Source organism: Arvicanthis niloticus, chromosome X (assembly GCF_011762505.2).
Source record: "Arvicanthis niloticus isolate mArvNil1 chromosome X, mArvNil1.pat.X, whole genome shotgun sequence".
In the NCBI taxonomy this organism is placed as follows: Eukaryota; Metazoa; Chordata; class Mammalia; order Rodentia; family Muridae; genus Arvicanthis; species Arvicanthis niloticus.
Window position 1 is genome coordinate 19,359,416 of NC_047679.1, and position 16,059 is coordinate 19,375,474.

Genomic DNA, 16,059 nt, shown 5'->3' on the forward strand with positions numbered 1-16,059 from the left:
GACTGAAACAGTAATCATGGAGTCTGTATGGATCCGAGCTAGGTCCCCTGCATATATGTTGTCTTTGTTAAATTTTTGGTTTGTGTGGGGCTTCTAACAATGGCAGTGGAGTGTTAAAGGCATTTAAAAGTGATAATTACTGGTCTTTAATTTTCACAGTCTGTACAGTTATATCATTTTTTTTTCAGATCATCATTACTGCCGTTTTCTCAATGATGTTGTGAAAAACAAGCCAAACTACTTTTTGTCATCTTTTTACAGCTATTGTCTATGGTACAAAAACAACCTCTCGTTCAGAACTTCTTGGGATAAAGAGCAATTTAACCTTCCCTGGTTGTCACATAACCCACCCTTGTCAGGAAAAATACTTGTGATTAAATCACATCACTCATCTTCTAGAACACACCTTTGGAACACTTGCTTTCCTAGAACCCCTTAGGAATATATAACTCTCATCAGAAGTGAGAAAATTACTGTTATGTAAGGCTCTGAGTCTTGGGTGTCAAAGATTAAGGCAACTGTGGAGTTTTATTAGGGTGGAGTGAGCAAAGTTAGGTATTTCAATCATCACACACTGAAGGGACAAATCAAACCTCTAGCATGATTTCCTATCACATACTTTTAAACACACTTGGCAAAGAAGACACAGCTTGAAACTTTGCCAGTGTTATGGCAAAAACATCAATTTCATCATCATCATCATCATCATCATCATCATCATCATACTAAATTGCTACTATTTCTTGAAAGTTTTTGCAAAAATCAGGTTTTTTACTTTTAAAAAAAAACATTAAATGCAAGTTTATTAGGAAGTTGCTCTAGGGTGAGTTCACTGGCTGCAAATACTGAGGCCAGGGAATTTTCCATGTGAAGGGAGAGAGAGGATGAGGAAGAGATAAAAAGAGTGTGAGTACAGGAATAGAGAGTGGGGGAGGGAGAGAGGGGGTAAAGGGGAAGAGAAAGTACATGCACAGAGAGAGCAGGGAGAGAGAAAGGGGAGAGGGAGAGGGAAAGAGAGAGAGAGAAAAAGAAATGGGAGAGGAGAGACTGCATATATTACTTCTTTACAGGCTTAATCTCATATACACATTATACATGAGCTATGAGTAGTAGATACTCCTAGACTTTTGTGGTGTTTGTTTTTATTATTAATTTGAGAACTCTGATTTAATGATGTTCAGAATGCTTCCCAAGGTCAAGCTTATCTGAGGCAGAGCCAAAATTCAAATTAAGTTTGGAGAGAACACAAATCACCTTTAACTGAACAGAATTAGGGAAAACCTAATAATACCAAAGTAGGTTAAAGAAGAAGGCCTCAAATATACAGTGTGTTGCAAGCAGTTTCCAGTACTTCTAAAGGTTGCAAACTCATGATCATCCTATCAGAGAACAGTATAGCCCTCTCAATAATGCTTCACTTTGACCCATCCAGTGCAAGGATGTTAAGAGATATAACTTTGTAGTGGAAACTTTATTTTGTTTCACCTTTTCTACTCTTTAGTCACTCCTAGAAACTACTGAGGAAAAGTCCCTTTATAATTGCAAATACAATGGTGAGTTTTAAATGATGGGAAGAAATTAGACAAGATACTATGCAAATACAGAGTAGAAGGAATGAAATCACATTCTCTGAAAAGTCACTATGAGGATAACTATGAAAGAGAGAAGAGCCTGTTCAAGGAAAAGACTAGATTCAATGGCTTTTCAACCATTCAAGAGATCTATTTTTTAGTGAGTGTATTTTGGAAGAGAAGTTATACAAAAGTAAAAATGACCAAAATTGTCTGAAGATGCAAACACTTAATGCTGTGAAAGAGAAATGGTGATAGTTTCATTACCACCATGTCAGCCTTAATCCATGCTTACTGGTTTCTTTGTCGGTATACTTACTTGCTTTTAAGAGGGAGAAAGAACATGAAGTTGGATGGGTAAAGAAATGGTTCTGGTAGCAGTTGGGGGATGGGAAGGAATATGACCAAAATATATTATATGAAATTCTTTAAACAATAATTTTTAAAAATGCTTCTTAACCCTTCCCAGGCTGCGTTATTGAACATAATACTACTAAAAGTTGCTCAGAATTATTCAGAAAAAAATAGAATGAAATATTGCCTATGGGTCATTAGTACAATAATAAAGAATTGAGAAGTCTACAGAGGTTTTTTGTTGTTTTTGTATTGTTTTTATTTGTGGGAAGCTTGTTGTTGTTTTGCTTTTTACTGAGTAAAAAAGAATCAGGTTTCATGTCTCTTTAAAAATATTTTTCTTGCCCAGTGATGGTGGCTCAGGCCTTTAATCCCAGCATTTGGAAGGCAGAGACAGGTGGATCACTTAGTTTGAGAGCAGCCTGGTATATGGAGAGAGAGAGAAAGAGAAAGAGATAGAGAATATTTTTCTTCTCATTTTAGTCATCCAGTCATATCTGACTTTCTGGCTGTAAACGTGTCTTTGACAAGAATAGTCCTAAGTAATTACTCTGTTAGACACTGACTAGTATTAAAAATTTAGCCAAGCCATTTAAAATACAGACATCTTCCAATGACATATTAAATGAAACTTTTCTGTGTGTTGGACTAAGAACCTACACAGTCCAGAAGATAACTGCCAAGTTTATATGACAGCATGAATTAAACTTCTGTAGAATTCAATAAACTATAGATACACCTCCGAAATGAAGACTATACCCAATAGAAAAGAACACCTATTTAAGGCTGGTGTGTCTGTGGACTACCTTATGGAGTTTTTATAACCAATTGGGAAATCTGAGCTCTGTGTGGGCAAACTGGCTCATGGGTCAAATCTTGCCAACTACCCGTTTTTACAGTTATCATTAGAACCCAGCCATTCTGTTGTGTGCCTACAGCTGCTTTTGTAGTACAATAGAATCAAACAATTCAGATAGAGACTACATGGCCCAGGAAGAGCAACTGGCCCTTTTCTATGTTTGTTGACTTCTGTCTTTAGGAACTAATATAGTACTTAGTTTCTCCACTCATGACATGAAGGACTGGGCAGAACCAAAATTTGTCCACTAAGCTGATATATCAGAATCCCTGGAACAGTGGGCTAAGAGGAAGTAAGTCCATACACATAAACTTCTTGTGAAGAAAGTAGAGTCTGCCAACAGGAACAAACACTTGGAAATCATGCCTAAATAAATTCAGCCCTGGCATTGAAGATTTCGATTTGATTTACAACTTTCCAAGTCCTGGACTAGAAACATCAAGAATTTGTGGATTTGCATGGATCAAGATACAGTGCTCTATAAATATAAATGGTCCTTTGGAAGAGACATAAAATTAGACTAACAGATTTAAATGAGTTAACTTTTGATCTATGGAAATAATTCACTTTAAATATATCACAATGAAAATGGTTACTCATCAAATATAAGCCCTGTCAGTGACAATCTCAGCTGGCAAGCCATTCTCTGAAGACTCCCCACTTGGAGGAAAGCCCCAGGCTCTCTTGTCTCTGCCACAGACAGCTACACCTGGAAGGAGATCCTGAGAACAAGCTGCCAAACACCAGGAAGTCTGCTGGATAGCAGATAATATCAAAAGTACCTAAATCATGTTTTGGGAAGGGATTAAAGAATATTTCCTAAGCCTTTGGAGGTTTAAATATTGCTGCAACTGTCTGAAAGATGGCATGTGCAGGTCCAGACTGCTTAGGAAAGAGCTAGAGGTGTACAGAATGGAGAAATCTTGCTGTGCTCTGAGCTTTGAGGTGGCTTTCAGGCTGCCAGGCTGCCAGCCTGCCTTTCAGGATGACTACAGATGGCAATGGGTAAGTTGTAGGGGGTGGTCTCTGTGAAGTCTGTGCTCTACAACTCAAAATAAGCTGGTTTTTGAAGTCAACTGTACAAAGAAATGATTCTGAGACTGAAACTGACCAAAGCATTGTTAGCAAATCTATGTTGGCTCAACTCATGCCTCTGTACTACTGCCATCTGAACCTAGATGATTCTCTGCAGTGGGGCCTAGCCAGTGCATTTAAAATGTTTAACAGCATCCCTGACCTCAACACATGGGATGTCAATAACATTAGCCTCATTCTTTCCTGAGCTGGGCTAGTAACATAATGGATAATAAGTTTTCCCAATGGGCCTCATGATTTCTCACTATTCTATCTCAAGGTGAACTAAAGTTACTTTTATACTGAGACAAGAAAAAGATGAAATAACCACATAAAATAACTATATGCTATTTATGTGGTGACATTTTATGATGCCCCTAATTTTTGCCTGAACTAATGGTGATAGCAAAGACAGAACCCAGGTCCTTGTGCATGCTAGGCAAATATGTTACAACTGAGCTATAACTCCAGCCCACTTGTGCTAGAACCTACATTCTATCTGTTAGTATTCTTTTTGGCAATGCTAGGGTAAGATCCAAGATCTTCACATGCATGCATTCCACCAAATTTTAACATTTTTATTATGAGAGAAGATGTTAATGTATAACCCAAGCTGGTCTTGTACTCATTCTGCATCCCAGGCAGGCCTTGAGTTTGCAATCCCATTGTCTCAATCTCCTGAGTATTTTGGACAGGCTTAACCCACTGTGCCTGGTAGAAATGATAGTTTAGTACAATTTTCCTTTTATACATTTTTGTCTTTGGTATTGGGAATGGAAGCCAGGATCTTGTACATGCCAAGAAAGATCTCTAACACTAAGCTAAATGCCCCCATTCTAAGGGACTTTCTTGAAAGACATATTTAGGAGGTAATTTGTAGATTTAGAAAGGAACACTGAGGTCTGAAAAGAATTATTTTAACTGTTTATATATTTAAAATTTAAGAGAATGGCTGGCAGGCTGTGGTTTTCTTTTTATCTGATGGGCAAATTCCACCTACACAATAGAGACTATAATCATTTTAAATTATTACAGCCTTTTCCACTTGTTACTACAAATATTCGTTGCTGATAAAATACCTTGTAGAAATTTTTAGTGTTCCAGTTGTTGAAAATGAATAATCAGATATAAAATAACTGTAATATATATGCATTGGACTTGAGAAATTGAAAAATATTTGGAAAGGGAAGACTTGGGTTTAGGAATGTTTACAAAATAATAGGCAAATGTAGATCATTGTGCAGGGGTGAAAAAGAGCTGAGGGAATGATGAAGATAAGAAAATCATGTTCAAACCTAAACTATAACGTTCCACCATGTACCTCTATTTGCTCTTTTAACAATAATCAAGAGTTACTGCAGGGAGAGGGAGAAGAATTTAGTACAGAAATTACTCACTTTTATTTACATAAAATATGTGGTCCAACTTTTTAATAATAATAATTTTTTGTCTGTAGAATTACAGAAAAAGCTTAAAATCTGCATTAAGCAAGGAAAGATACAAGCATATAGAAAACACCAATCAGAACTGAAAGAGGAAGTACTATATATCTTTTGTTCAGTAATTTCCTGGGTCAAGCATTAGAGGGTTGAATTTTCAATTATTTCTTCTGCTTCACAGATGAGGAAACTAGGCTTAGAAAGGATCCATTTGGTCTTAGCCTTAAATTTACAGAACTCTAAAAAGGGAAGATCACAGCATATGTTTAAAATCAGATTTCATTTTGCTTCAGAGCTGAAGAATCATAATATGCATTGGAACAAGACCTCCTCCAGAACTTCCTGTGCATATCTGTGTACAGCAGTTACTAGGGTGTGCCATCATGCCTGGCTTTTTCCCCCTAAACATATGCTGTAGGGGCAAACTCGGGGCCTCATGTTTGCATTGCAAACTCTTTATAAGTGAGACATCTCCCAGTGTCTAAATTCATATTAGGAGACAAGGCAAATAATGATATTGCAAATGATTAAATGAATTTCGGGATCATCAGATCCATTCATTTATATAATACTTAGGTAGGAAAGATTTGCTAGTATTCTATTCTATATTTCTCTCTGTAGATAAAAATGATCTCACAGAGATCATGTTTGTACCTGTATTTTTATTTCTTTACATTACTATAGAATATAGACCATTTTCACTCATATTCACTACAGTAAAGAAAAATCTTTGCTCTTTTTATGGACCATACGTGAAAAAAGTGGAGCAGAAATAATCGGTCTCTCTTTCTTTCCTCCTTGCTAAGCTTTATAATATGCTACATTTGGGTCAGGGCTCTTTCTGCTTTAATAGTGCTAGTGATTAGTCAAGGACAAGATTGAACTTCAAGGCCTGCTGTGTTTCTAAGCTTCAAGTTCTCTGGCTGAAGAAATTCATTTTTACCACCCCTATGAGCCCGTGTGTGTGTGTGTGTGTGTGTGTGTGTGTGTGTGTGTGTGTGTGTGCCTGCACTGGAGATTAAACCCAGAGGCTTATTCATACTAGGTAGGTGTGATGCCGCATAGCTAGGCCCTAAGTCCTCATTAATATGCTTCGTAAATTTGCAATGGCCTTGTACTTTACAACATTAAGATTTGTTCCAATATACTAAGCTGTTCCTATACACTAGATACTAGGTGTTGAGCAAGGCACTTGGATCTATATTTCCTCATTTAATACTCTTATGATCACTAAGAGCCAAATAATATACTTTCATTCAGGAACTATGTGGTTGTTCCAAGGATCAAATAACTAATAGTTGAATGTGCTTTGTAAACTGTCCGTCTGAAGAATTACAAATGCTACTTCTTACTACAAATGCCTGGTAATAGTGTGTGTTCGTGGTGTCAAACCAACAAATATTCTTGAGGCTTCACACAAACCAACTTAAAGCAGTTTTCTGAAAGACAGCTCAGTGTCCTTCTATTACCATCCTGCCCAGGCCTATAAGCCCTTTTTTTTTTTTTTTCTAGAGGCCTTGATGAATCCTCAGAGGAAAAGAACTACAGCAACTACATCACTTAAAGAGCTGATCAATGAAGAAGTCAGTGAGACCTTTGTTTGCTGAGGCCCTGTACAGCTCGGTTGGAAAACCCTGAAACAGGAGCACTTCTCTTTAACCTCTTCTTACCTATGACTCAATGAGCTTCCTTCCAGAAGTAACTGACCATGCTCAGCCTTAAATGAAAGCCTGCCCCTTTCACTCTTAGCCTAGAAATTGACCCCACCAACCAAAAGTAACTAAGCTTTGTATATCAACACCAAGTGTTAAAGGAGAGGGAAATCAGAGCTCTCTACTGAATCAGGATATTTGTTCTAAAGCATAGGTTTATGAAAATCCCATAACAGAAAAAGCACAGCCCCCAACACACACACACAGCTGGCCACATTAACATAATAGCACTTTCCTGAGTTGGTTTCTCATCTCTTTCTTCCTAGAGGTGGTCATCTTAAAGAAGAAATTACAGCAACTCCTTCAGAGCCTGGCTATTTATCTGACCTATTCCCCTGTCAGGAAGGATATCAGACCTTCAAGGAAAGCATGTGAGGAGACTGACTGTACAGCCAGTGAACAGCAGACCTTTAATAAAAAGGCATCCGGTTTGGAGTTTGGCATTGCACATAGCCCTCATACTGAGTCTTAACCTGCAACTCCAAAGAAAGGAATGTCAATGTTGTCTTTTGAGTATTTCTACAGAAACATGGTTTCTCTTCAGCTTCTAGAATTAGGCAGTTTGTAGTTATCAACATCAAAGTCAGTGACCTTCAGGAATTGCTCACACTGACAACTATTTCTCAGATTGACCTCCTTGGAATTCGTTTCATGGTTCTTTTATGTATTTTTTTTGCCATGTGATCTTTAGTTCTAGACCCTGGAAGCAGAGGTGTATCTATATTATTCATTTCTGCATTCCTAGAACTTACTCACTCTTATCTCATAGCAGCTACATAAGAATTCTCCTTGGGTGAATGAGAAGAGTTTATTTTCATTGGTTAAAAAAGAGAATATGATTAAGCAGATAAGGAAAAGAACAGTTGTAAAGGTACAGAGCAGTAGATGCTTTTAGTGATTGGTCTAATACCAGTGTGAGTAAAGCACAATATTTTCTTATATTGCCAACAAAAAGCAAAGAGATGTAATTGTGGTGGCAGATGACACCATGGCTACTCTCTGTATTCTGCATGACTTTTTTTTAAAAGCCCACACAGGGTTGTGGGTGGTGCACAGAAGCCTCTTTTTTGAGATCTTTCACTCCAGGGCTATCTTCCTCTGGGTAGCCAGCAATGAAAACCTCCTGTTTTCCCACTGTAAAGAAAACAGCTGAGGTGACAGACCTCAGGGCTCCTTTTGCTTGCATACCAAAGGCAACTGGACAGTACCACTGAGTTTGAGCTGGTCTAAGCTCTGTGTGTATCTTGTTTCTAATCTTTAATAAAAACTATCTAGGGTATAAAACCATGATATCAATTCAAATACCAGTTTCTCTTTCTTTAGTGATTCAAATCCTCAAACAAGTATATGAATAAACAACATCTGCCTGCAATCTTTAAAATAGTCTGGTTTATAAAGTCATTTCATTCCTCTTACCAGTCACTGCTTCTAAAATGTCAGTTTTGTCACTTAGGTTGGTATAGTGTGAAGGGCAAATCAAATTACTACTAGCCTTTATAATTAAGTAATGGTTATCCAAAGTATCCCAAATTAAGGACCAGAAACACAACTCAATCCTATAGTCACTGAGTAATTATGATACAGACAAGAAATCCATGATCGGATTCTACAGATGAAGCCTTGACTATAACAATAAAGGTACAGATAAAATAGAACCTGATGCTCATCAAATGCTTACTGCATGTGATTCTTATACTTGATACTTTTCTGATACATTTTCCTTTCTGATGAGAAACAAACAAACAAAAGAGATGTTTTCCCCAGTTTAAAAATAATACATGCTCAATGGCTACACAAAAGACTTGGGCACCATGATCAAAATTCTGATCATAAAGTGTATCTGAATGTTTTGTTTGTTTTTTGAGACCCTCTGGGGAAAAAAACTAATAAATTAGCATTATTGTCTTTGCTCTGCAGTGTCCTCAGGTAGCCTGGGCACATGTACACGATTCCAGCTCTGGGCATGAGGACTGGCTATTCATTATAATCAGTCTATGAAAATGTTGGCAAGGGGAACTCTTTAAGACATCTTCCTTGATGGCTCTAGAGGCATTCTTCCAAAGCCATATCTCTACAGTAATTTGAAGAGCATCGTAGGAAGGCATCCTCCTCCTGTAGGATGGTGGCTTGTAGCCAGGCCAGGTGTATGTTTAATATTACTGCAAAATTGCTGCATATATTTCTCAAAACCTCAAAAATGACTAGACTATTTAAAAATAATGCTGTCTTTGTTGGCCCTGTTAGGCTGGAAGAGAAAGAACAAGCTGGGCACTAGGGAACTGTGATCTGTATAGACAGATGTATAGGTGATTGGGCGACTCTGTGTACCAATTTCAGTCTAAACTATCACAGATATACAATGTGGTAGCATAACATGAGCCCCAGGGCACTCTAAAATGTCACTGCAGTAGGTGCAGTGCCCTGAACTGCATTTTCCTTATTGTGAATTAAAAGACAGAAGAGACAGTCACATGCCATCTTCACAATATCTAACTATAAGAGGAATGCACTTATAACTGGATCCAGAAGCTAAATAACAATTCCTGACACCCCCAGCTGCTTTTTAGTCTTCAGGGACAAGACTTTGAATGTTGCTTAGATTTTGAGCTGGGGTTGCACTGTGTCAATTGAAACAGATCATAAGATGAAAACTAATGCAATGGTCTCTTCATGATTTTCTTTCCCCTGGGGACACCACAGCACTACCTGTATCTAATATTTGACCTTTCTTACATAAAACGTACTTTGTATCACCCTCACTGCATAAGAAAACTATTTCACTGTTATCTTACAAACAGGAATAAAACATGCCCCAAATGTTGAACCTTATAATCAAAGACTCAAAAATCTTCTTTAAAGATGCCTCTTCCGATATTATCTCTTCTGGCCTCTCATTCAGCACCCCAAATACTAGCTAGTATTGTCTAGGATCCTAAGCTTCCTTGTCTATTGCTACAGACAGGCCTCTGCTGGCCCCGTGCATGCGCAGCAGCTCTACTCAGCTGCTTTGATGCATAATCCACTCATCTGTCAACACAGCTGAAATCCCACCACCCTGAAGCAAGGTTTATTGTCTACTCAACTCAAGTCTTCTCTTCCCCCTCTGAATCCCAAAACAGTTGTCTAACCTATCAATCACTTCTGCACGTCATTCAGCAAGTGTTTCTAATTGGTATGCCTCTACCTGTGGCTGGGAACTTTTCAAACTACAAAATACATTAAAATAACAACATGCACTCTTATCTCACACATAAATATGGCAAGCAATAACTAAAACAATATTGAGCGGCTAGTGAAATGCCAAAGTCCACACATTTAACCATTACACACTGAGTCCTGGTTTCTAACAGTAGTTCTGATATATTGCAGGTTTCCTCTGGGCCTGGCACAATGCTAAGAGTTTACATGAAACACTTTATTTTGTTCTCCCATGTTTCTGTAAAAGAAAGCACAGGACATTACTAGCCTTGTTTTATAGACGAGTAAAGTTGGGAACAGGAACATTAAGTAATGTGCCCAACCATTACATTTGTTTACACAGTCCCATGACTCAGAGGTACCTTGTGTACTTGTCTGTGCACTTTCCTGAACTCCAAAACCTTACAAAATGATCCAAATAATAATAAATCATCAAGCAATAGTAAATTTTTTCTCTGCAAGTGAAGGATAGGAGAGGGAAATCAGATAGGAGAGAATATTCAGGTGAAAAGGAGGAGGGAAGGGAAGTGGCTTTGAGCTTCACCATAAGAGTAGGTCCCTGGAGGTGATTTCTTCCAACTGCATCATAAATATTTTTGTACCAAATGAACTAAATTAAACTGCCAGTTTTATGTATTTCACAAATATTTCAAAACCTTATGTTAACCACATGGGAATATTGAAAAACATATTTACATTGTACACTATAGAAATATTGCCATGAAATATGCACAAACCCAAACTATACTTTTGAAGGAGACAATTGGAACAGGTGAGACCACCCCCACATAACCAAAACATTATAAAAAAATACATGACTCACTTTCTTAAGATACTCGTAGTGAAATATGATCAAACTTGTATATAATTTAAATGAAAATCTAATGTAAAATACTTGTGAATTGCTTCACAAACCTGTACAGGATTACAGAAAAGATGTAGTATATGATAAAAAGTCAAATTTGAATGATGGATACAGGAGTTTTATAGAGCTTTATTAAACTTGACATTGCTTTCAAATATAAGACTTGAAAGTGGTGTATGGAGTTTTAGGGTTTTTTCCCCTGGAAAGACATTTTCCATCTCTCAGACCAGAATCTGTATCCTTGATTTGGATACAGTATGACTTTTTCTTTTTGGATACAGCAGCAAGGAAATTATTATTATTATTATTATTATTATTATTATTATTATTATTATTTTGATTTTGAATTTTGGGACAGGGTTTCTCTGTGTAGCCCTGGCTGTCCTTCAACTCACTCTGTAGGCTGGCCTCCAATTCAGAAATCTGCCTCTGCCTCCCAAGTACGCCACCACTGCCCGGCTTTTTTTTTTTTTTTTTTTGGAAAATCATTTGTCTCTTAGATTTTCTTACAAATCTGTTAGTTCCTAGTTCCGTGAAGATGGTGACTGCTTCTGTACTATGACCTTTGCTTAATAAATGTATATTAACTTAATTATTTATTACCTCTTGAAAAGTCTGTACTCCTGTATGTTATTAGTAACATGGCTTCTTTTTTTTTCCTTTTTTTCTTCTTTTCTTTTCTTTTTTTATTTTATATTTTATTTACATTTAAAATAAAACTAAGATACTGAATTTGATGAACAGTCTTTCTCTTGGAAGTTCAGTGTGATTGTTTCTAATATGGAGCTTAAGCCTTTTTTTAAATGTACATTTCAGATGCCATCCCCTTTCCCCATTTCCCTTCCCTTGAAAACTCCTATCCCATGCCCCCTTTTCCTTTTTGCTTTTATACAATTTTTTTAAATGTTAGTCAAAGGCTTTATAGGTTTGGTAATGCTCAATCAGAAGTGTAACCCAATACCCAACCTAGATATATAAACTATCTTTGACTGGTGGAGACACATGGACATCTGCCTCCATGCCCCACCTCTCTTTCTTTCTCTTTCTCTCTTTCATCACCTAGCTTCTTCTCCTCCTCTCCTTATTCCATCTCTTCCTCTCGGTACTCCTTCCCCTTTAGCTCCTCCTACATATCACCCTTCCTGTTAAAATAAAACTTTTCTCTCAACATACAATTAGAGCATAATTATTCCTATTTGTACCAGTGAGGTACAAGATAGTCCTAATACCCAGTCCATCATTTGTAACATGGCTTCAAATGTCTTGAAACAAGGAAAATGACAGTGGTATTAAGAGAACTTTAAAAGTTCACTCTCTTTAGTTTCCATTTAGCTTAAATATACTTCTCTGAGTAACTGACTGAGTAAATAGAATACATACATGAGATTTTTGGTGGTACTGACATTTGAGTCCATAGAATCTCACCTTCTAGGCAAGCACTCTCCCAGTGAATAATAACTCCAGCCCTTCCTTTTAGCTCTTAGTTTGAAAGAGTATGTCACAAATTATGTTGCCCTGGCTGTCCTTGAACCTTTAATATTCTCCTGCCTCAGCCTCTATAGCAGCGGTTCTCAACTTGTGGGTCATGTCCTCTTTGGGGGTTGCATATCATATATCTTGTATATTAGATACTTAGATTACAACTCATAGTAGTAGCAAATGAAATAATTTGATGGTTGGGGGGGGGGGGGGTCACCACAACATGAAGAGCTGTATTAAAGGATCACAGCTTTAGGAAAGTTGAGAACCACTGCTCTAGAGTAAGTGAGATTACAGGACTGTGCAACCAGGCCCAGTCATATTACAGCCATATTACTATTCTTATAGTAGAAATATGTAATAGAAATGCCAAGAAAAAAAAAAAAAAAGAAAAAAATCTGTAGCTCGGTATCCCCTCACACCATTGTTGTAATTGGGAAAGATTTTCAAAACATAGAATATCTGGGCATGGTAATATACACTAACATTGCTGAGGCTGGAGAACTGCTGAGGATTCAGGGCCAACTTGGGCTACAAAACAAGTACCAGGCAAGTCAAGGCCTCACAGTGAGACCCTAGCTCCTAAATAAACAAACAAACCTAAGCATGAAATTCCCTATCTCTGCATCCATATGCAAAGTGCTACATAAAGTTGAGCTTAAACTGGACCCTTTGGAGGAATAATTTGAAGTTCTTAATGGCTGGATCCACTGAAAGCTGTGCTGCATGAAGAAACTCCCACCCCTGCCTGTAAAGTGAACATAGCAAAAGCAGTTTCAGGCTTCAGTTTTAGCGTGTCTGAAGGGGCATGTGAAGGACAAAGAAAGGTCAATTTTCTCTGTTGGCATATTTTCATAAGTGCAACTGGAGTCAAGAAACAAGAGGCGCAGTGTTTTATGTGCACAGAGTAAGAGAGGAATTACTTCACTGTAATTTCTTGGAAACTCTAGAATGCATTATTAATCTCTCTTATATGTCAGTTATGTGGCTCACAAATCCAGTTTTTAAGTAGAGTATGTAGGACTGGAGGGCTTCTTAAAACTCAATTAAAATGATGTTTTGAAATGTCCATGTTTTGATGTGCTTCATTTAGAGGCTGCATTTGACAGGAAGACATCACTTGTTATATTAAACAACAGAATTTAGGAATTGTGAGTTTAATTTTCTCATCGCTTCTCTATATCATGAGGATTTTCCAAGAATAGTTCCTGAAAAGAACAGATTACTGGCATGACACTCTTTCAAATGATGTGAAAGATATTTTTAATATTTTTAGTTTTTGAGACAAGGTCTCTATGGAGATGTGGAAGATTTTACATCTATGAATTCTACATGTTGAAACTTTATGGCATTTTATCTTTTGTGCTTCAGTTAAAGATATCTATGTACAGAACCACATTTCATTTCTGTTTTTGTTTTGTTTTGTTTTGTTTTGTTTTTTTAAGATAGGGTTTCAGTATATAGTCTTTGCTGGCTTATATCTCAATATGAAGACCAGGCAAGTCTTCATTTCATATATATTTACATGCCTCTGACTCTTGCATGGTGGGATTAAAAGCATGGACCACGTTGTCCAGCTATATTTCATTCTATACACATTATATACTGAAATCTAATGACATGAAAAATGATCCCCAAAATTTAGGTTATTAAAGTAAACAACGTTTCCTTGCAATCATATCAGCACAATATGCATCAATATGAATTCCCATGGAGCACAATTTACTTTTTCAGACCAATGTAATCACTACTAAAACATATAGTTCCTTGGATGCTTCTCTTTATTATGCTATTAATTCATTTTTTAAAATCGGCATTTATACTGTACTGGGTTTAGGTGAAACAAGAAAGTGCATATATTCATCAATCTGTGATAACTAAGACCATCACCTCCCAAATGTTCTATATGATTATGTTTTTTTTCTAAAATGAACGGCATGTTCCTGAACAAACATGCTCTGCTGGTTTGTTGTTCATGCAAATGTCTAAAAGCACCTTTCATGGTATAGCTGTAAATAATTGCTCATAACCATATTTTGTCCAACAGCTGTACACGTGTTTTGGTGCATTAGAGGTTGTTGATATGCCTATATTTCTGTAATTAGAAAATAAAATATACAGTGTGGTTAATTGTCAGGCCCTTCCTGTGACAATATCAATACCTGGTAATCCATATGCTTCATTAGACAAATGTACTGAACTTATGACTGAAGACTTGCATTTTCATCACAGAAAGGGCTACTGAAGTATCTCCTCATAAATTTGAAGCTGTTATGTAAATAATTAATGACCATGCTGTGACAGCACATGGACACTGAGCAGAACTTCATTACCAGATGCAAATAAGCAACCTGGAAGTTGTTGAATATACAACCTCATTATGATGCTGTTGTTCTAACAAACAACCCTTAATTTAATGAGAAGAAAACTTAAAGGACAAAAAGGAAAAGAAGACCAAAAATCTCTATTCAATCATTCCAAAGGACATACCGCCCAAGCACAAGAAAGGTTAAAAAGAGATCACCTCAGATTTCACAAGCTAAGAGCTATCTGTAATAATTTCATGCACACTCCTTTTGCTGTTAAACACTTTGATGATACTTTTCTCTGCTGCCACTGTGCAACGCATTACATGAAATATAATGGATGGGTATCTTCCCTTGCCTGTATTACCTAAATTCTTGTGGCAAACTTCCATACATGGTAAAAAGATAGATTGCAGCCACTCACTCCTTGAACATTTGAAGTGAGGTATGCTATGCAGGTATTGCATTTGCTTCCCCCATCACATTTAGAAGCAGGGATTCCCTTTAGCACGCAAACAATCACAAAGTTGAATCCCAGATGTGGTTCATTAATCTTCACCATGGCAAACTCACCTATGTATCCTAAGTAAATAAGTCATTAGTGTTAGGAGAAGGGATAGGAACCATTTGATAAAGGTGATGATATTCTCTGAGCAATGGTACTCTTTGGATCATTTGATTAATTCTGTTTGCTCAACAAGTTGCTCTTTTTTTTTTTTCCCTGAGAGAAAGGGCTTCAGTATATATTTACTTAGCACTTTTAACTTATACTTTCTCTCCTTTTAATTAGTGTCTTGTGCTCTAAAAATTAGCCAATGAACATAATACCTCACACAAACTCTCTCAGCCACGTTTGCAATAATTAGACCCACTGTCAACTGAAGCTGAATAGACATCAGGAGATTTTTTTTTACTTGTTCCCTGCTGCTGTCTAACCTTATTTAGAGAGCATTTTTTTAGTTAATATATAACCATATTAATTACTATCCCCCAAGCTGGAATTTGGATAATTTCATATTAGAAGTGGATGAAATTCAGTCTTGCCTGCAAACTCACTGAATAAACTTACACAGACGAGAATGCTCTCATGAAACCCGAGACTGTCATACATGATAGTTCACCAATAAGCCGAATATCATTTACACAAGGAGGTCACATGTCCTCTAAAATCGCACATTTGGTACAGACATTTGCTACACACA

General features: G+C 37.0%; 1 protein-coding gene across 5 annotated transcripts in view; it reads right to left on the minus strand.

Moving 5' to 3' along the window:
• Mid1 (midline 1) overlaps positions 1 to 16,059 on the minus strand; it is a 339,419-nt gene that overhangs the window by 93,543 nt on the left and 229,817 nt on the right. The gene's annotated exons all lie outside the window — the stretch shown is intronic.